Genomic DNA, 22,290 nt, shown 5'->3' with positions numbered 1-22,290 from the left:
AGCAAATATCCGTTTAACTTGAAAAATCTGACTTGCCCGCTCCCCATAGGGGGCACACCCTTTATACCATTCCCTCTGCTCACAGCAGCCTATCTTCTTGTATAAACTCTGCCTGGACAATGTTGCTTTGCTGCAAAGAGCTAAGTAAAGCCTGACTTCTTAAAGATTTAGGAGAAGGAAGAGGAGATGAGTCACAGAAAGAAAAAGGCTAAAAAAAAAAAAAAAATTAAAGATACACATTTCCCTCCTCTACAGACTGTCTAAACGTGTTTCCCTTTAATTAAAGTGTGAAGGAAATAATCCCAAAATATGGCACAATCATGGACAAAGTTCAATGGCTGTTTGAATAACCACATGTGGCTAATTACTAGAGGCTGACTATAAGATCAAATAGTGTTTTTAAACTGACTTAGAGAACTATGGAAAAGATGAAGATGTCCCAGAGGAAATGATTCTGAGAAATCCCTATACTCAGTATTATTTACCAATTTTTCCAAGTCAGCTAACAGCCCTTTTGATAGGGGAATTGTGCTTACTCTGTTGGGGGATAATGTAGAGTGAAAAACTTCATTAGTACCTTTTAGTTCAGTGTTCTAGACAGGTTATAAAAGGACAGTCTCTAACTGTAGTACATTACAGACTGTGCTAGGTAAATGTTATCATTAAAAAAGATGTCAAAGTAAAAAGCCCAGAAACTGGGACTCAACATAAAATCAAACGCCAATTTCATCTCTCTTTTCTTCCCACCCCAAACCTGGGGTTCAAACACTCTCCTCCCATTAATGTTTTTTGAAATGCTGGCCATTTTTGCTTGACACACCAGTGATGAATTTATAGGCATTATTCTCACAAACAGGAAGTCTAGTCTAAGGCCTGTTTCATAATTATCTTTTTCTTTTTTAATCCAGTTCTCATTACATTTAATACCCAACCTACAGACAAGTGGACAAGCTTTTGATCCAAGATAATGGACCATTCCCTACAAGAATATTCTTATTCCTTAGAGATTAATGTTCCAAGATGTCCAGAATCTTATCCCCAGAGTTTGGCCTGGTTACTGAGGTCATGTTTTGCTCTGTCTTTTATTATTATTATTATTATTATTATTATTATTATTATTATTAAGCCATAGAATAGCTAGAGCAGAAGGAGTTTGGGTGGGAAACAACCCAAGGGCTGGCTCACCCATACAGACTGCATAACACAGGTGGGAGAGAGGAGGGTTCACCAGTATTTATAATCCTTGAAACTGTGATTCTGAGAATCACAGAGATTCAAGCACCCTGGAGCCTGTAGTGTAATGACCAGGCTCCTAACCCAGAAGCAAACATATTTTGATCAAGACAGGATGATTCTTTTCCATCTTGAGAGCCTACGACTGATGCAAAGAAGATTGGGAGTTACATTCATATTCAATTCACCTATTGCATTTCTTTTCCATGGTATGGAAATAAAAGCAAGAAGCCTGGAGGAGAAAGAAAATTGAGAGCAGAATGGAGGTGAAAGAAAAAAAGGGAATTAATTGGGTTTGAGGTATTTTGGCCAGTAGCACATCCTTGTTCATTGGGGCTATTACTGCCCTAAAAGGTGGGTGGAGAGTTTTGCCTGTTTTGATCCCTGATGTATCCCAAACCTCCTGAACAGTGCCTGGCACATGGTAAACTCTTGATAAATATTGTTGAATATATGAATAAAGCCATTTAATTCCATTTTATGCAATATTATTCTTTAAATCTTTACATCTTTGTTTAGAAAAAGCAGATAGCCTATTAGGCTATAAATTAGCACCTGGAATAAAGAAACATTAATAAGAGTAAGCAAATCCCTGGGGCACCTGGGTGGTTCAGTCGGTAAGGTATCTAACTTCAGCTCGGCCCTGAATGAGGCTCTGTACTGTCAGTGCAGAGCCCACTTTGGATCCTCTGTTCCCCTCTCTCTCTGCCCCTCCCCACTCACACTCACTTGCTCTCTCTCGCTCTCTCTCAAAAACAAGCTTTTTTTTAAAGTTAAAAAAAAAAAAGAGTCAGGGAGCCTGGGTAGCTCAGTCAGTTAAGCATCCTCCTCTTGATTTTGGTTCGGGTCATGATCTCATGTTTTGCGGCATAGGGCACCGTGTCGAGCTCTGTGCTGACAGTGTGGAACCTGCTTGGGATTCTCTATCTCCTCTCTCTGCTCCTCCCCTTCTCTCTCTCTCTCTCTCTCTCTCTCTCTCTCTCTCTCTATATATATATATATATATATATATATATAATATATATAAACATTTATTTTAAAAAATAAGATACCACCTCACACCTGTCAGAATGACTAACATTAACAACTCAGGCAAAAACAGATGTTGGCGACGATGTAGAGAAAGAGGATCTCTTTTGCACTGCTGGTGGGAATGCAAACTGGTGCAGCCACTCTGGAAAAGAGTATGGAGGTTCCTCAAAAAGTTAAAAAGAGAACTACCCTACAATCCAGCAATTGCACTATTAGGTATTTATCCAAGGGACACAGGTATGTTGTTTTGAAGAGACACATGCACCCCAATGTTTATAGCAGCACTATCAACAATAGCCAAAGTATGGAAAGAGCCCAAAAATGTCCATCAGTGGGTGAATGGATAAAGAAGATGTGGTATATAACAATGGAGTATTACTCGGCAATCAAAAAGAATAAAATCTTGCCATTTGCAACTATGTGGATGAAACTAGAGGGTATTATGCTAAGCAAAATTAGTCAGTCAGAGAAATACAAATATATGACTTCATTCATATGAGGAATTTAAGATACAAAACAGATGAACATAAGGGAAGGGAAGCAAAAATAATATAAAAACAAGGAGGGGGACAAAACATAAGAAACTCTTAAATATAGAAAACAAAGGGGTTGTGGGAGGGGGTATGGGCTAAATGGGTAAGGGGCTTAAGGAATCTACTCCTGAAATCATTGTTGCACCATATGCTAATTAACTTAGATGTAAATTATAAAAAATAAATAAATTATAGAAAGTTAAAAAAATAAATAAATAAAAAATTTTTAAAAAATAAGAGTTAGCAAATCCAAATGAAATTAGCCTGAAAATGTAAGATATGGCTTCAATTTCCTTACCTGCTTCCTGCAATTTGCTTTGTTGGAGGAGATAAAAGGCATAGGTTTATTCAGCAGGCCTTACCCTAGTGAGGGATGTTCTCTAGGACCAAGGGAAGGGTAATCAGGAGGCCCCCATCAATTACTAAGAAAGTTAGTGAGAGGAGCAGAGATATAAAACATCCTTACCTACCAACCTCTAGAGAGTCCCCAGGAACTTAGGACAAACTGGACACAATAAGTGCTTCCTTTGAGTTCACCCTTCCCTTTTCCTCTCTTATTGACAGCAAGCTGGCTTTGTCAAAGAAGAAAATCATATTTGGATATCCCTGTTTCTTAATACACTTCCTCTCCCTCAACCACAGGCAAATTCCCTCCTGCCCTCCAGGAGACATGGCAATGTCTAGAGGTATTTTGGTTGTGACAATTAGCAGGGGATGCTACTAGCATCTAGTGAGTAGAGGCTAGGGATATTACTAAACAACCTATAGGCTCCTCAACAAAGAATTAACTGACCCAAAATGTCAATAGTACTGAGGGTGACAAACAATGCTCTACGTTATCTGGCACTTAGACTATGCCAGGTACTAATGTTAAATGCTTTTTATGCCTAATTTCATGTAATCTTCACAAGAATCTTTGAAGTGGACCTTAATATTATCTTCATTTTACACATGAAGACAATAGATGTTTACAGAGTTTAAGTAACTTGTCCCAGTGTCACAAAGCCCATTAGTAGCAGAGCCTCTCTCCAAGCCCAGATCTACCTGACTCAGAAACCACACACTACTGCCCCTCCCAAGTCCCACCAAGATGAGTTCAAATGCCCAGCCTTCCCTTAACAGATCATTACACTTAGCCATAGACACTACTCACTCCCAAAAAGTAGCTCTAACTAGGGGTATGTTTGGATACTTTCATTAGTTCACATTTTAAAAGTCACAACCCATATAATAATAAGGGGCACATAGCCCGTGATTCGTGCCAGACACCATTACAAGGGCTTTGCATTGTATATATTGACACATTGAGTCCTCCAAACAATCACACGACATAGGTTGTAGTATTGTCCTCATACAGATGAGAAAAGTGAGATTCAGAGAGGTGAGGTCACACAGCCAACAAAATGCAGAGATGGGATATGGTGGCAAGATCTCCAATTCTAGTTTCTCTAATCCTCTACTCTATTGTGTCTAGTATACCTACAAAGCTGAAATGGCTGTTGAAGCCACTCAGTGGACTGTGACCCTTCCTCCTTCACAGCTTGCCCCTCGAGTACCTCCGCAGGAACTCATCTTTTCTCCCTTTGCTGTTCTTTGTAGAGCTGCCAAAACCTCAGTAGGTTGTGATACTGAAAGTAGGAAGATCAGAAATGAACTCTTCTCCAGTTCACTAGGCTCTGAAGGCAAACCAGCATCACCCTCACTTACTACTTTGAAATTCTCTTTCATTGTTTGCATATAATTTCCTTTTATTAAGTGTGGGATTCAAGAAGGTTTTCAAATAATTACTACAGTTAGTCTAAATGTAAAAAAAAAATTAAAAGGAAAACTGTTTGCAGTTAGGATTTGCATAATTTCTTTAACGCTGCCTAAGTTATCCACATTTGCAGTTAAAAGTAGGACAATATTTTGGATGAAACAAAATGAATCCATTTGCCAAGCTGACCTGATCTTTGACATTTCTCTTAAGCCTCTCAATTTGTTATGGGAACTCAAGTAATTAGATACTTGAGCACTTTTTCAGAGAATATTTGTTTTATATCCTTGCTTATTATGTCTTAAATGAACTTTATAAAAGTAAGAGGGTTAATTTATGGGCTTTCAAACATGAGTCCGTAGATACTGTGAATCATTTTTCCTCATCGATGGCCCTCACGATCTCACAAATTCCATCAGAAAAACGTTCAACTCTTCTCCCTTAAATGCATATTTTAATGGTACCTATATATAACTATAAATTAACATAAATATATACATCACCTACTGCCAATTAGTATGCACTTACAAGCAGTGCCCAATAACCCTGATGATAAGTGAAAGTACATCAACGATGAGATGTCCCTGGGAAATGAATGGGAATCTCAGCAAGTATTTAACTTAAGAGTTGGTGAAAGAGACTCATTACTGGCCTGGCTTGTTGCCTTGTTCTGTTTGAAACTTTGATTAAAAGAAATAACAAACATGAAACACTAATTAAACTGTTTGACCAATTTCAGCAAACAAGCAGGTCTAATTTGGGGAGCAAAAAGAGGGGACAGAACACTGTAGCTCTATCTGTTTTCCTACATCAGTTCTTTAATTCCTGATACCAGAGTTCGTGACCCAAAGGCCTCCAGGTCTGCAGGGTAACTGACTCAAGGGTAAAGACAGAGGAAATCATATCAATTTGGTAAAGCTTGCTACAAACTATAGTTTGCATGCCTCCCTGAGATTACAGGCTATGACTGCAACCTGTCCTGATCCTGGACCTTAACCTAGCAGGGCATGTTGTAAGCTGTGAAGAAAGTGTTTACATATAAATAGTCTTGCCTGGCTTGGGCAAGTAAAACTGTTCCTTTAGTTCTGTGCACACACAGCTTGGAGGCCAGTGTCCTGGGCATACCAGTTGTATCTCCACGTAAAATGAATGTCAGCAATACCCTAGTATATAATATTGTCTATTAGACAGTGCATAAAGGCCTACACTGTGTATACATACTGTAGCCACACAGAAAACATTACCAAATGAGCCTGCTTTTAGCCCACTGCCTCATACAGTGGTAATTAAGGAGAACCGCTTTTTGATTTGCAACTATTTGCTGTTCTACAGGAAAAACAGAGCTTAGACCATCTTGTTCCATTTGTTGTTTCCATGCTTAATCTTCTGATTCACGAGGAATTATTACACCCAACACCTATGGAGAATTTAATTGTTTGGCTCCTACTCCTCTGGCAAGTGTAATTATGGAGGAGGAGGATCTATAGATTAACATTTTTTAAAAGCTTTATCCAAGAAAAAATAAATAAAAGGAGGTGGAGTTTTTTGTAAAACCTCATATTGAATAACACCCAGTGTTGGAAAAATGCCAGTACTGAGCTTAAGAGAAAACGTCAATGCCTAAATGGGAGGTCAAACCAGGGCCATGGAACCCAGAAGTTTGATCCCATCACCATTAACTTGGAGATCAGCATACTCCATCTATCCCATAAATATTTATAGATAATTGGGATACATTTTGCAGGTGTGTATGAAAATAAAAAATGAAGTGGTTTTAAATGAATTGGGGACAGGAAAGTTTTAGGTCTTTTCTCATTGCTTTTTAGGGATAAAGTTCTATTTTTCTCCAACCAGAGATGAATAAGGGAACTGTATTCCCCCTAATAGTTAGTAAGGCAAGAAAGATGTGATGTTTCATATTGTGGCAATACATTTTTGGGTGCTACTAGCAGTTGGTCTGCAGACAAATGAATGAGGATTGTATCAGACACCACGAGGGTCCCACCCATATTCCTAAGACCCTCCCAATTCATCAGAAGACTTCTAGCTGCCAGCAGCATCAGCATCTCTGTACCTGAGGTTTTTTCCTAGAACTGTAGAAAAACCATGTTGCTTAGAGTGGCAAGCCAATGACTCTTGAAAGTTGATGAATAATTAACCCAGCTACCTTACCCCTTAGATGGGGTAATTTGCAACATGTGTTTTAAACCCTTTTCCAGAGTTTCACTACAGGATTAGCTCCAGTTGCCCACAGAGGTAGCTAGCTTAATACCACATCCTTTATTGGCTGCCTTTCCTTCCTTGAATCACTTCCCTATTTCTCTACAGGTATTTTAAGCAAGGTATCACTCCTTGTCTCACAATCTACTCTTGAGAAACCCAAATAAAGACAAGGTAGCTGCCTTAAAAGGGCACACCATCTGACTGGACAAATGAGGTTAGTTGAGAACAGGAGAGGGATACCTGGGTGGTTCAGTCAATTAAGCGTCCAACTCTTGATTTTGGCTCAGTCATGATCTCACCATTTGTGAGACGGAGCCCCATGCTGGCAGCGCAGAGCCTGCTTGGGATTCTTTCTCTCCCCCTCTCTCCACTTCTCTCCCCTGCTTGAACTCTCTCTCTCAAAATAAATAAACATTTTAAAAAAACAAAACTTTTTTTTAACTAAAAAAAAAAGAAGAAGACAATAGGATACATAGGAGAAAAGGATGGGGAAGGGAGGGGAGAGGAGAAGAGAAGATCAATTGTATGGTAAAGGTAATCATGTTGATCAGATACCATGTGTTAACAAATGTGATGTTTTGTTTCTTTGCTTATGATCTCTTATCCCTAGACATTTGATTCATTCATCCAACAAATATTTGTTGCACACCTACTACATGCCAGGCAATGGCACAGTAACAAATCAAAAAGTCCCAGCTTACATTCTAATGTATATACAATCACTCACAGATCATGTGGTTATAAGTGTTGCAAGGAAAAATGAAGCAGAGTGTATTTGTCTGCTCAGGCTGCCATAAGATATATGGACTGGGTGGCTTAAACAACATAAATCTATTTTCTCACAGTTCTGGAGTCTAGAAGTCCAAGATCAGGTTGCTACCAGGGCTGGTTTCTGGTGAGGCTTCTCTTCCTGGCCTGTAAATAGCCACCTTCTCTCTGTGTCCTCACATGGCCTCTTCTCTGTGGAAAGAAAGAGCTCTGGTGAGTTTTTCTCTTCTTGTAAGGACACCAGTCATATAGGATTATGGGTCCACTCTTGTGACCTCATTTAGCCTTTATTTACCTCCATCTAGGCCCTATCTTCAAATACAGTCATAGTGGGAGTTAAGGAATCATATGTGAATTTGGAGAGACACACAATTCAATCCATAGCACAGGGTAAAGGGATAGACAACTATAGAAATTGAGCTTATATTGTTCAAACCAGTAAGGAATTTAGCTCTAAAATTTATTCAGTATATGCTCAGAACAGGTATGGCTGCACAATAGTTGACTACTAACATCACTGTGGATTTTAATATGATAAAATTTATGATGAAGACTCCAAAGTAGAATAGAATATATTTTACTCATATGGAGTAAAAATGCTTTCTCCCCCATTTTTATCTCTGTGATTTGTCTTAATCATGTTGCTGTGATCTCTAAAAAATAAAGTTATGGTATACAAAGTTTTCAGTTGATAGCAAAAGAAGACAATTTTCAGACTTGAAAGTCATGTTTCTAAACAGAAGGAATAAGTAAAACTGGGGTGTGAAAACCCTAAGCCAACCCATAAGAGAGCAGGGGGCCTTCAGAACTGCCACACTATGTCTTGATGGGCTTCAGAAAACAGTGATCTTTTAGAAGAAGAAAAATTCCCATGTTAATTGCTAAGCTGTTTTCAGGAGCGGCCTGCTATCTCCAGAACATGCTTGGCTCTCTTTCAAATGCTATTCAACCTGATCAAATCAGAGAGCTGTATATAGACCACACATACCAAAAAAAAAAAAAAAAGACAGTCCACGCCCTCCATATAATTATATGGTACAAATAATAGAGTGTTTGTTAACTACCAGCTCTTTTTGCAAAGCCTATCAAATATCATAGAGAGTAAAATGCTGTAATTGCATCTGTGAACCTGTGTAACATTTACACAATGAGTTCCAAAGGTCAAGGTATATAATGCATATCAAATATATTTCTCTGATGAGCCTAAGAAGTTTAATATGATGTAAAATGAAACCGAGAACAGAATATATGTTTCTCTATAAGAGATATTAACTTCTTTGGCTTATTATCAAATGCTAAAATATTGTTTATTTTTAAAGAACCATGTATTAATTGCTCATTTAGAATTTTACTTATTGAGATTACAGAAGGATTTGATTCAACAAATGTTTGGTTTAACTTTTAGTCAATAGTAGGGGGTTTAGGGGCTCCTGGGTGGCTCATTTGGTTAAGCATCCAACTCTTGATTTCAACTCAGGTCATGATCTCATGGTTTCTGGGATCGAGCCTCATATCAGGCTCCACTTGACAGCAAGGAGCCTGGTTGGGATTCTCTCTCTCCCTCTCTCTTTGACCTTCTCCCACTTGCACTCTCTGTCTCTCTCTCAAAAAAATAAACTTTAAAAAAAATAGGTCATTTAAAAATCCCAACTATGTTTTTTGCTATTGATACTGAGATCAAATCTAAGCTGATACCACCCAACACAAGTTGCTTAGTCCTTTCAAGAAAGGAACTCCTTCATGTTGGAGGGCCCCAGGGCTCAATCCTTCAGTCTCTACCTATAATTTTTCTTCCATTATCTTGGCTTTAAATCCTTTTTTGTCATCCAGTGACTCACAAGTTTACTTCTTCAACACAGCCCTTACCTCCAAACTTAGGATTCATATACCCAAATGCCTACTTAAGATCTCTACTTAGAAGTCTAATAGCCATCTCAAAGACAACAGCTCCCAAAACTGACCTCCTGATTTTATTCCACCAAATCTGTTCTACTCACAGCCTTCTCCATCCCACTTGATGACAACTCCATCCTTCCAGTGGCCCAAACCAAAAATCTGTCAATCATATTTTACTCCTTTCTTTCCCCCACCACATCCAATCTGCCAGAAAACCATATTGGTAATATCTTCAAAAAAATATCCAAAATCCAACTTTTTATTACCTTCTCTATTATCCCAATGGTCCAAGTAACCAAAATCTCTTTCCTGGATTATATCAGCAGCTTTTCAACTGGTTTCCCTGTGCCATTTTTGAATTCCCTTCTAAGTCTGTTTTCACGACTACAGCCAAAGGATCCTTTCAAATATGTCAGATCATGTTACTCATCTGCTCATTTCACTCTAAATAAAATACAATATTCTAACATGGACTGCAAGGCTCTAAGTGATATGGCCTCTGACCTCCTCTGACTAATTTCATTCTTACCACATTGGTCTTTTTGATGTTCCTCAAACAGGCCTGGCAAACACTCTTATTTCAACTTTGGTACTGCTGTGTCTTCTGCCAAAAATGCTCCTACCCCGGAATGGCTGATTCCCTTATCTCCTTCAAGCCTTTGCTCAAATGTCATCATCTTCTTAATGAAACCTACCCTAACCAATCTGTTTAAGATTGCAACTCACAACACTTCTCCTCACACCTCTGATGCCCTTTACCCTGCTCTGTTTTTATTTTAATCACCTGTTAAATACTATGCCTTTTAATTATTTATGTTTATTGCTATTTTCCATCTTACCCATATAAATAAGAAGGCCCATGAAGACAGAGAGCTTTCTCTGTCTTGTTCAATGTTGTATCCAAAACCCAGAACAGTGCCCAACATAATAAATATTTGTTGAATTGAGGCAATATCTTTTTTAACTTGTTTATCCAGAAATATCACTAGGATTTCACTGTAAGAAAAAACAAATCCTCCAAGAGAAGGGACTACCCATGCTGACTACAAACAACAACAACAACAATAATAACAAAGGCAACCAAATGAATTTTTAATTTAAAAATTCCAAAAATTTTATTTAATGATGTGTTTGTCAGGAAAAAAAATGTATAAAACTTGGAAATAGCCTAAGGAGATGGGTATTCTTTAAGTGCAAAGCTAGGCTCGGCTTTATACTGTGGGTTATTTTCTACCTCTGTAGGGGCAGAGGTTAACATGTAGGTGTTTTGTTCCATAAATATGCAAATAAACTTCTGTCCAATGAAACAGATGACCTCAAGGTTTGTGATCCTACTGGACATTAACTAATTTTGTATCTAATCTGGCAATCAGTTAAATTTCCTATAGGTACCTAGCTTCTCAAAGCTCTTTGTACTAATGTAACATCTAACTGGTTCCCTTATTAACTTATGAGATAAAGTAAAAAACAAATTTTATTTTTTTAAGTAATCCCTGCATCCAGCATGGGGCTTGAACTCACAACCCCAAGATCAAGAGTCACATGCTGTACCAACTGAGCCAGCCAGGTACCCCAAGATGAATGAAATCTTTGACATGTTTTTTTAAATTTTTTTTAATGTTTATTTATTTTTGAGAGAGAGGGGAAGAGAAAATGAGAGAGAGGGGGATACAAAGAATCAGAAGTAGGATCTAGGTTCTGAGCTGTCAGCACAGAGCCCAACGCAGGGCTCAAACCCACAAACTGTGAGATCATGACCTGAGCCGAAGCCAGATGCTTAGCCAACTGAGCCACCCAGGTGCCCCTCTTTGACCTGTTTTCATTCTACATATCCATAAGAGTCATGATTTAGCCTTTTTGAAAATTATATTTTAACATGTCAATGATAAGTTATCACTTTTAGTATTTGGGAACTACAATGAAATGTCTCAAGAGTTTGTAAAAGAGACAGATAAGATTATTGGCAAGAACATAAAAGAAAACTATATTATGTTCATTTACACAACCATTCAATGTATTAAAGTTGTCATTCTTCGTAAGTTTTTCTTTTTCATAAGTTAATGTATAAATTTATCAGAATCTTAACAAAGTGCCATCAAGTTTTTTCTTGTTTTTGTTATTTGCTGTTTGTTTGATCTTTGAAATCTAAGTTCATTTGGAAAAAATAAATAAGAATAGTCAGGAAACCAATAAAAGGGAAGAGCTATGAGGATTAGTCTTACCAAATATTAAAACATATTATAAAGTCTCAATAATTTAAAAGAATAAATAGATATAACAATGTAACTAATAGAAAGAGACCCAGATACATAAGGGAATTTAGCATAATTTGAAATATAACAGGGTGACACCTTAAATCTTTGGATTAAAGATAGCTCATTAAATGAGTTGGGATAAATCTGGAGAGAATACTATGCTGTATTCATACCTCACACTTTTAGACCAAACGGCTTTAAGATTTCACTGTAAAAAATGAAATCACATATGTATCAGATAAAAATCTGGGAGAATTCCTTTACATACTTGAAGTAGGGAAGGCCTTTCTAACTATTACTAAGAATCCTGAAGTCCCTCCCCAAAATAGATGCTAAATTTAGAACTCTTTAAATATGTCTATACTATGTATATATGTATTTTCCTCCCACATGTAAAACATTATATACACAAAGTAGAAATATAACCAAGAAACTTGAAAAAGCATTCACATCTCATATCACAGATAATGGACTAATCATATATATATTTTTTAAGTCACATAAAGAAAAAGAATAAGAAAAATAAGAAAGACAGTAAGAAAAAGATAATTCAATAGAAAAACAAAGAACAAAAACAAAGAACAGCCAGATCACAGAAAAAGAAATACAAATGACTCTTAAATACCTATCTTCAAAACTATTCTTTATAAGATGACAAATGCAAAATAAAACTACACTGAGATTCAATTTTTCACTTGTATTGGCAAAAATTCAGACATTTGAAAATACATTCAATTGGCAATGCTATGGAGAAACAGGAACTCTATACATCAGGAATATAAATAGGTATAACTCTATTTATGGGCTCTAGGCTCTATGGAGAACAATTTGACAACACCTGTCACAATTACTTATATATATCCTTGACCCAGCAGTTCCTTTCTAGAGTTTATCCTACAGATAAATTTGCATTTTTTCATTTTTCATATTTGTATATGTGCATATATGTACATATATGTACATTTGCATACACAAATGTGCAAAATGATGTCTGTACAAGTTTAGTCCCCACAACATTATTTAGAATGGAAACAACTTAAATATCCATCAGGGATGACTGGTTAAAATAAAAAATTAAAACCCATGGTACAGCCATACTGTAGAACATTTGGCAACTGTAAAAGAAGAATTAGGGTACTCTGAATGTACTGCTGTGGAAAGATCTCCAACATTTAAATGAAAAACCCAAGTGGAAAAATGCACAAAAGAGTTTAAAATCCTAACTTCTGTGTTAAAAAAAAAAATGGAAAAATAGAATTTTCCTTATATGTGCAAAAAAAAAAAAAAAATACTTGGAAACCATTCACAAGAAACTAATAACAATGTGTAGCAGCCAGTAAGTCCGTCACTCAGACCTGCTGCTGCAGGGAGCATACCTGACATATGGCCTTAGCTGTGGGCCCTCTGGCTCTACCACCGTGTTTGTGCCAAGGCCAACTTCCCAGACAATGTCCAAGCAAACCCATTCCAGCAAGTCAGAGGGTCCCTGGTACAAGAAACTCCCCATCAGCCTTGCTTGTCTTTCATGGAACTGCGTTACACTCTGAAATCCCAATCCTCTTTCCTTCTCTCTCCTTCCAGATATCAGACCTGCATATCTAATCCTATTTTGGGGTCTACTTCATGATGGACAAAGGTTACCCTTTGAGGGGTGGAAAATGACACAAATGTGGAGTTGGAATCATTATTTTTGAGCCATATAAATAGATTACGTATTCAAAAATTAAATATGAAAATACTCTTTAACAATGGTTTTTGAAGGGTTATTCTAGTATCTCTGTGACAGGGTCACCTGTCTTAGACCCTACCCCTGGCCCACTGAAAGATATCTCTTAGAGATCCAGAAATGGGCATTTAAAGGTCCTCTGGTGATACTATAATTTTTAGTTACAGGATTAAAAGATTAAACTATAAAATGAGCATGAACTAACTGGGCCAAAAATTACACATGTAAAATGAACTGAAGGAATCAGAATGGTCAACCCTAAACATCTAAACAATGAACATTTGGATTGGTGGAGAGAGTAGCTAGAATGAAAGATCAAACATCCAAACGTGGCTTTTCTAAGCTTTTTTCCAGGACAGAGGAAACAGTACTCAAAGGACTTCAGATATTCTGTTTTTCTTTGAAAAAACTAACCCTCCCCTAAGAAGGATGGTTGCTGATATCTTCCTGCAGCCATTAAATATTAAATAACCTCATTCTGTTTATTTGATACACTGCCCACCAAACAACTTTGTAATGATAATTTGGGTTGCCACATGGTTCTGCCTAATTGGAAGAAATTGACGATTTCTAAAAAAATTTAAAAAAAAAACTTTATTATATTCTGTAACAGTATGAAAAACACCGTGTATGACATGTAATTTATTTCATTCAAATTATGCCATTCTTTTTACTCACTACCCACTTCTAGAAATGCTTGTTTTTATTTCATTTTCATTTTCTAATTACCAGACCTGTGATGTTCCAATAAAAAAATTAACTCTTGGGACCCTTATGTGGCTCAGTAGGTTAAGCTTCTGACTCTTGATTTTGCCTCAGCTCATGATCTCACAGTTGATGAGATTGAGCCCCCCATCAGCTTGTGCTCTGGGCATGGAGCCTGCTTAAGATTTTCTCTCTCTCGCTCTCCTTTTGCCCCTCCCTGACTTGCATACAAATACACACACACATGCGTTCTCTGGCTCTCTCTGTCCCTCTCTTTCTCTCAAAAAAAAAAAAAAAAAAAAAAAAAAAAAATCAACCCTAGAGGCACACAATTCTTGATCTCAGGGTTGTGAGTTTGAGCCCCACAGTGGGTGTAGAGATTACTTTAAAAAAAATAATAAAGGGGTACCTAGGTGGCTTAGTTGAACATCCGACTTCGGCTCAGGTCAAGATCTCGCAGTTTGTGAGTTGGAGACCCACGTTGGGCTCTGTGCTGACAGCTCAGAGCCTGGAGCATGCTTCAGATTCTGTGTCCCCCCTCTCTCTCCGCCCACCCCTACTTGTGCTCTGTCTCTCTCTGTCTTTCGAAAATGAACAAACATAAAATTTTTTTAATAAATAAATAAAAATAAAAATAATAAAATCTTTAAAAAAGTCAACTCTTAAGGGGCGCCTAGGTCTCTCAGTCGGTTGGGCATCTGACTTCAGCTCAGGTCATGATCTCACAGCTTATGAGTTGGAGCCCCGCGTCAGGCTCTGTGCTGACAGCTCAGAGCCTGGAGCCTCCTTCTGATTCTGTGTCTACCTCTCTCTCTCTGCCCCTCCCCCGCTTGTGCTCTGTATCTCTCTGTCTCTCAAAAATGAATAAATGTAAAAAAAAAATTTTTTTTTTAAAGTCAACTCTCTAAAAGTCTCTGCTGATAGCTTTATTGCCAAACTTATTTTGCCAAAATAGGCAATATAAAACCAGGTCTTGTTAATTAGAAATGCCAGGGACTTCTATTTCTCTTTAAAAATGTAATCCCAGGGGCGCCTGGGTGGCGCAGTCGGTTAAGCGTCCAACTTCAGCCAGGTCACGATCTTGCGGTCCGTGAGTTCGAGCCCCGCGTCGGGCTCTGGGCTGATGGCTCAGAGCCTGGAGCCTGTTTCCGATTCTGTGTCTCCCTCTCTCTCTGCCCCTCCCCCGTTCGTGCTCTGTCTCTCTCTGTCCCAAAAATAAATAAACGTTGAAAAAAAAAAAAAAAATTTTAAAAAAAAAAAAATGTAATCCCACATAGTTAAGGGGAATATTAATATTACTTTAAAGCATACATTATTTTTAATTATCTGGTTTCATTGCCATGAGGTCACAAAAAGAATGGTGGGCACTATTTTGAAGGATCTCTTCTCATGGGATATTCTGAATCAAACAAGTAGTGACATTTTACTATATGGTCTTCATTCTATGGCTAGCCTTAGTTAGCTATTGCATCTGCTTGCAAATACCAATTAATAGTCATTTTTCTACTTAATTTTCCAGAACGACTATCCAAGTCTAACCATTCATCTCTGATCTGCAATTGCAACTTTATTCTATAATTTAAAACAGTGGCGTTGCAATATACTGCTTTGTGATGCAACAAAACCCATCATATTCAATGATTTCTTGGGCTATTACTCCAAATCTTCAGAGGTTTTATATAACCATGTATACTCTATAAGCAAGTAAAGATAAAAATTATGTGCCATGTAGTATAATTGAAAATTATGTGCCATGTTGTATAATTGAATTTGGAAGGAGGGAAGGTAAGAGAAGGAAAAAGATCTCACTATACTTAAAGCGTGCCTTTCATTCTAAATGTTTGAAATGAAACCCGTGATGTAGGATAGAATTCCTATGAAAGTACTGTTCTCATTATGTCTTCAGTTTGTATGCAAGCCTCAGCTGTGTTACTTTTATTGCCGTTTTCAGCAAGAATTCAGGAACGAATGAAAGGATGGAAACTCAAACAGAATGACTAAACTGTAATACAAAGATAATGAACTCCAATGTAACAGGACAGCAAATTAGAAGGCTGGGAAGTTGTTAGCTATAAAAAAGAAAAAGAAAAAGAGCTTTATTTCCACACTTTTGAAGCATTCTTTGGAAACCAGAAAAATCTAGCAATACAGTTAACCCAGTTACTGTCAGTTCAATTCTACTTTCAAAAGAAAGCCAGGCTAACATTTTAAACAGCAATTATGTTTTATGAAAAGGGAAGAAGAAGGAGTGAGAAGAACATCAAAACCCTCAAAAGCATGCCAATGAGAAACCAATCAGAAAGCAGGTTAGGATCTCCATTCACCCCAGCTTTTTGAAATAAGCATTTCCTGTCCTTAGCACCCTCCACTTTATCAGCCTCACAGAGACCTGGGGGATATCAGAAGTGGCTACCAAAGGGATTCATATGCTAAACTGAAACACCTGCTTTCCAAACCAAAGGAAAAATGAGTAAAACATGGACCACCCACCCAGTCAGAAACAATGTACTTTGAGTTGGGTCGCTTTTATGCCTTTTTCTTCTTAAGGGATTCACCAGGAGTCTTAGAGAAGATGGGTCGCTTTGAGCATATCCCAGGAAAGCTACCCTACAATAAGTTGTAATCATCCGAAACACTAAATCAAGACCAAGATTCTTCTGCCTGGTGGACATGGTGATGCACCAGTGATTGATTACAAGTGGAGATTACAAAACAATAACTAATTGACCACACTCTGGAATGGCCTTTCAAAGTTGCAAAATCCCAATCAGAGTATCCCATTTGAATATTCCAAGTGAGTTTTTTGAGTTTCCAAAGAACTTTCTTTAAGGGGAAAAAAAAAATTCTCAAAATCCATAAAATTATCTTAATACATAATCCAGTTAAGATTTTTAAATCTGATCAAATACCATTAATAAAGAAAATTACTTCTTATATATTTTTTCTTATTGTCAAAAACATGTTTTGAGATTATTTATGAAACCTCTTTCTTTTTTTGTTCTAACCCTGCGAGCTAAACATGTTCCATTTATTTTTAAATGAAGTGAAAATTAGCCAGGTGTGTTAAATAAGCTTTCTATACACAGGTCTAAATATTGACAAAGGGAGATGTGTCACTGGAAAAATCATCAGTCTGGCAATTATCACGTTAGCATGTTAAGTGGAAAAAGATGTGAAACTTCCAAATGTGTCAATACAGATTATTTCATTTCCACTAGCTATCAGCTATACTGTGAACATCAGTTCTTTAATGTACCCTAAGCAAACAGTTCGGCTAAAAAAAATTTCTCTGTGCCTGGAAAAAAAAAGAAAAAAGAATCACAAGGTCTGGTGCGAAATCACATATGTTTCTAACTACTTATTCAAATAACCTAAAAGAGGGAAAGGGAGTACAAATGGTGACGAAAGTACTTTCTGTATACATCTGTGTCTGCACTCCTTTTTCACTGAGTTACATGAGTAATCCCCACCATTCTCATTAGTCCCAAACCCAGAGTATTTTCAATAAAAATAGCAGTGGCATTTGCAAAGGGGCATCATATCACTACACTTACGGTACTAAGAAAATAAAATATTTCAGTTGCACACTTTAGACTCCTGTGAACTACACTTGAAGATGAGAGAAAGTGCTATTAATTTTTGGCCTGTGAAACTGAATAAATAAAAACTCATTTAAAATGGAATCCAGAGGACAGCAGTAGAAGCTTGCACCACTATCACTCAAGGTCAATTGCAGACCCCCACAAGAAGAGGCTGACTTTACTACCCCAGCAGGAGAAAGACTTTCTCCTTGCCCAGCAATAAACACGGCCAGTAAGAAAATACCACAACTCAACCAACAGGAAACAGTTACCACCCTGAACTCTTGTTTATATCCTCCAATGAACTTCATTCAAAGTAGCCCTTCCCAACTTCCTCCTTTTCTCTATAAAGTAGACTTCCTCTACGTTAACCTCCAGACTTGCCTCAGTTTGCCACACTTTGTGCATCCTGAATCGCAATTCCTCTGCTATTCCCAAATAAACCCATTTTGCTGCTAAAAATTGCTGGCTATTTAAGTTTGGCAGGTGTGATTAAGAAAGAATCAGATGCGGGGCGCCTGGGTGGCGCAGTCGGTTAAGCGTCCGACTTCAGCCAGGTCACGATCTCGCGGTCCATGAGTTCGAGCCCCGCGTCGGGCTCTGGGCTGATGGCTCAGAGCCTGGAGCCTGTTTCCGATTCTGTGTCTCCCTCTCTCTCTGCCCCTCCCCCGTTCATGCTCTGTCTCTCTCTGTCCCAAAAATAAATAAACGTTCAAAAAAAAAAAGAAAATTTAAAAAAAAAAAAAAAAGAAAGAATCAGATGCAGGGGCACCTGGGGTGGCTCAGTCGGTTAAGCTTCCGACTTCGACTGAGGTCATGATCTCACGTCATGATCTCATCATCCCTGAGTTCAAGCCCCACTCTGGGCTATATGCTAACAGCTAGGAGCCTGGAGCCTGCTTCGGATTCTGTGTCTCCCTCTCTCTCTGACCCTCCCCTGCTCTCTCTGTCTCTCTCTCTGTCTCTCAAAAATAATGTTAAAAAAATTTAAATTATATAAAAAAAGAATCAGATACATATATGAGTAAATTCTGGCAATATGAAAATTCCATCTTTTTTATTACCAGGTGATTAAGTAACCAGATAGGACAATAATGTCCCTGCTAAAACTTCCTTAAAAATTCACACCCTTCAGGGCACCTGGGTGGCTTAGTTGGTTTTATCGCAGGTCATGATCTCACCGTTAGTGAGATGGAGCCCTGCGTTGGACTCTATACTGACAACACAGAGTCTGCTTGGGATTCTGTCTCTCTCTCTCTCTCTCTCTCTCTCTCTATCCCCTTCTCTCTCTGCCCCTCCCCTGCTTGCACTCTTTCTCTCTCCCTCTCAAAATAAATAAATAAACTTAAAAATACAATACAATACAATACAATACAATACAATACAATACAATACAATAAATACACACCCTTCAGTGACACATTTTGGTCCCTTTTCTTTCCCCACTTTTCTTTTTTTTCTGCCCACCTTTCTTACTTCTGTGCATGCAGTGGAATTTGTATTTACTAAACCACTGCTCCATTTCTTCCTTACCATTTGTTGGTCCTCACCTTGCTGCTAATCACAAGTCTTCTCTGGCTTCACCAAACTTCCAAATATCAGCTTTTCAAACTCCCTACAAGTATGGAGTTAGTTTTCATTGTCCAGGAGTGGCATGTTTGAAGTCCTATTGAGTTTTCAGGATTGCTTTTTTTGTTTTGTTTTGAATTCCCATTAGTTTCAACTTCATATTTGGCTATAAAGATCTACTGATCTTCACTTTGTTTTTTTTTTAATTTTTTTTTTTTTAGTCTTTATTTATTTTTGAGAGAGAGAGAGACAGAGTGCAAGTAGGGGAGGAACAGAGGGGGAAACACAGGATCCAAAGCAAACTCCAAGCTCTCAGCCGTCAGCACAGAGCCCAATGCAGGCCCAAACCCAGGGACCCCAAGTTCACAACCAGAGTCGAAGTTGGACGCTCAACTGACTGAGCCACCCAAGGTGCCACTAATGATCTTCACTTTATAACCATCTACTCACTCCCTAAACTTTTATAACCTTGCCTTTGCCCTCCCACTTTGCTGAAATTTCTCCTTTAAAGGTCACCCATTACCTCCTCGTAACAGAATCTAATGACACTGGAAGACACGCCTCTTCTTCTGCAGAATTGGATCCTGGTGGCTTTTTGTTGACACTTTCTTCTTCCTTCCCACACTGTAACGCTGCGCTCTCCAGGCCACCCCTGTTTCCTATTTCTCCCACCTCCAGAAGATAAGAATCTCCACAATTCTGTTCTTGGCTTGAGGGTTTGAGTCCCATGATAGCCTCAACCAATCCCTCAGCGTCAAGTTCACTTCTAATGTGAAAGCTTCAAGATTTCCATTTATGACCCCAATCTCTCACAGATAAGAAGCCATATTTCCAAATGTTTACTGAGACTCCACCTAATTGTCTTTCTAGCATCTCAAATTCAGTTAAGTCCAAAATAAGTTCATCATCAACCTACCTCTCCAAATTACCTTCTACAGCTACTTCCATTAAGAGAACCACCAAACATCCAAGTCTGAATTCCATCATCTTGAACTACCACCTTCATTCTCCGTATCCTATTAATTACTGGAGCATGCAGATTCTCCCATTCTGATATCTTTTGAGCCTATAACCAGCAGTCTAGTTCAAGCATTTATTTCCTTTGTCTGGACCAGTTGGTCCTCAAAGTGAACTGACAGCATCAGAATCACCTGAAACTTGTTAGAAATAAAAACTCTCAGGCCCCACCCCAGATCTATTTAATCTGATACTCTGGTAGTGAGGCCAGCAATTTGTTTTTTAACAAGAACCCTAGGTCATTCTGATGTGTGCTAAAATTCAAGAACCATCTGACCTGGATTATTGCTGATAACTTTTAATTGGCCTTCTAATCTCCAACTTTCCTATTCTGTGCCCTCTCACACATTATTACTCTTAAGAATTACCTTTCCAGGTGCCTGGGTGGCTCAGTTGGTTAGCCTCCAACTTTGGCTCAGGTTGTGATCTCACAGTTCTTTAGTTCGAGCCCTGCATCAGGCTCTGTGCTGACAGCTCAGAGCCTGGAGCATGCTTGGGATTCTGTGCCTCCTCCCTCTCTCTGACCCTCCCCCACTCACACTCTGTCTCTCTCTCTCTCTCAAGAATAAATAAACATTAAAAAAAAGAAGAATTAACTTTCTAAAGGATAACTCTTATCATGCCACTTCGTTGATAAAAACATTTGATTCTGTAGTGTCATCAAATAAAAGCCAAACTCCTCATCATAACCTCTGAAGAGTTCCAGGGTACTTAAGGAGGTATAATCAAATAGAATTGAAAAAAACTATAGTAAATTATATCAAAAACCCATCCTAGGTAGGTTCCAAAGTCAAATCTATGTTTCCCTAATCTTTATTTCCACATTAGCCACTGTTAGGATTCTAATTGCTATTTCTTATTTGTTAAAAACAATAGCTGTGTAAAACCAATAAGTAGGTTGAAGGGACCAAAAACCTACCAAAATGATATCAAAGTGAAAACTTTGGAACTATAGCTCATGAAAAAGGAAACATCTTATCTGATTTAAAAGAAAGAAAGAAAGAAAGAAAGAAAGAAAGAAAGAAAGAAAGAAAGAAAGAAAGAAAGAAAGAAAGAAAGAATAAAAGAGAAGAAAAGAAAAGAAAAGAAAAGAAAAGAAAAGAAAAGAAAAGAAAGGAAAAGAAAAGAAAAAAAAAAGCTTTGTAGAGCTTTATAAGAGTCAACTACCACAAACTGCCTCCCCATCTCTAGGAGGTCTCCAGGCAGAGAGAAACCTGACCTTGGGCACCAAGAAATTCCAAAAAAAAATTTGTGTAAACAAGCATCTTCAGAACCTTCCAGCATTTGAACCCCTACTTTCTTCACACACACACCCCTCCATTAAGCTGGCATATAAACATTTAATCCTAACTATTCAGCAAGCTACTCTCTTCTGCATGTTTAATAAACTTTTCTCTAGTTAATTTGTCTTTTGTCAGTTAATTCAGAGGCCCTAAACACTAAGACCTAAGATGGTAGAGGAAAAATGTTCCTCCCAACAAAGTATTCATCTCATCCGTTGATTTTGGTCACAGGGAAAGGATACCTATAAACCCAAAGTCTAGCTAATCTTAGAGGCAAGATCTTGAAGTGATTTTTTTTAATCCTTGTGAAAATTTTTAGTGCTCATGAGAAGGGTTTTATATCTTAAGTTTCCAGGAGTATGTTCAAGGAATAAGTTTTAAAATTGAAGCAACTGATAAAAAAAAAAGAATGAGACATAAAAGCCCTCTTACCCAATGCAATAGAGACTTCAGAAGTTGCTGTGATTACATATTCCTCAATAACATTGTCAGAAAATCAGAGGCACTTGTCTCATTAACTCCTTATTACAGTCTCATATACACATATCCATCAGTTTTCAAAACATGGCAAACCCATCTAAAACGTGTAATGGAACTCCAGCTACAGAGTAGAGAAGAGGGCAATAAATCCTCTCCCCAAGAACAACTATTCAACTGGACAACATTATCAGAAACAATCATTTCAAGGCTCTGGAAATTGACCAAACAAAAGA

The 22,290-nt window shown here is 37.9% G+C and overlaps 1 long non-coding RNA gene across 1 annotated transcript in view; it reads left to right on the top strand.

The window, feature by feature from the left end:
* Positions 1-17,061, top strand: part of LOC147580038 (uncharacterized) — a 107,979-nt gene extending 90,918 nt beyond the window's left edge. Inside the window, exon 6 of the long non-coding RNA XR_015252454.1 lies at positions 16,079-17,061. This is a non-coding gene — a long non-coding RNA (uncharacterized LOC147580038). The remainder of the gene's footprint in view (positions 1-16,078) is intronic.
* Positions 17,062-22,290: the final 5,229 nt, after the last annotated feature.

Source organism: Puma concolor, chromosome B3 (assembly GCF_028749965.1).
Source record: "Puma concolor isolate L17-30 chromosome B3, mPumCon1.1.hap2, whole genome shotgun sequence".
Taxonomy (NCBI): domain Eukaryota; kingdom Metazoa; phylum Chordata; class Mammalia; order Carnivora; family Felidae; genus Puma; species Puma concolor.
The sequence above is the reverse complement of the archived record's forward strand: the minus strand, read 5'-3'. Positions and strand labels throughout refer to the sequence as shown.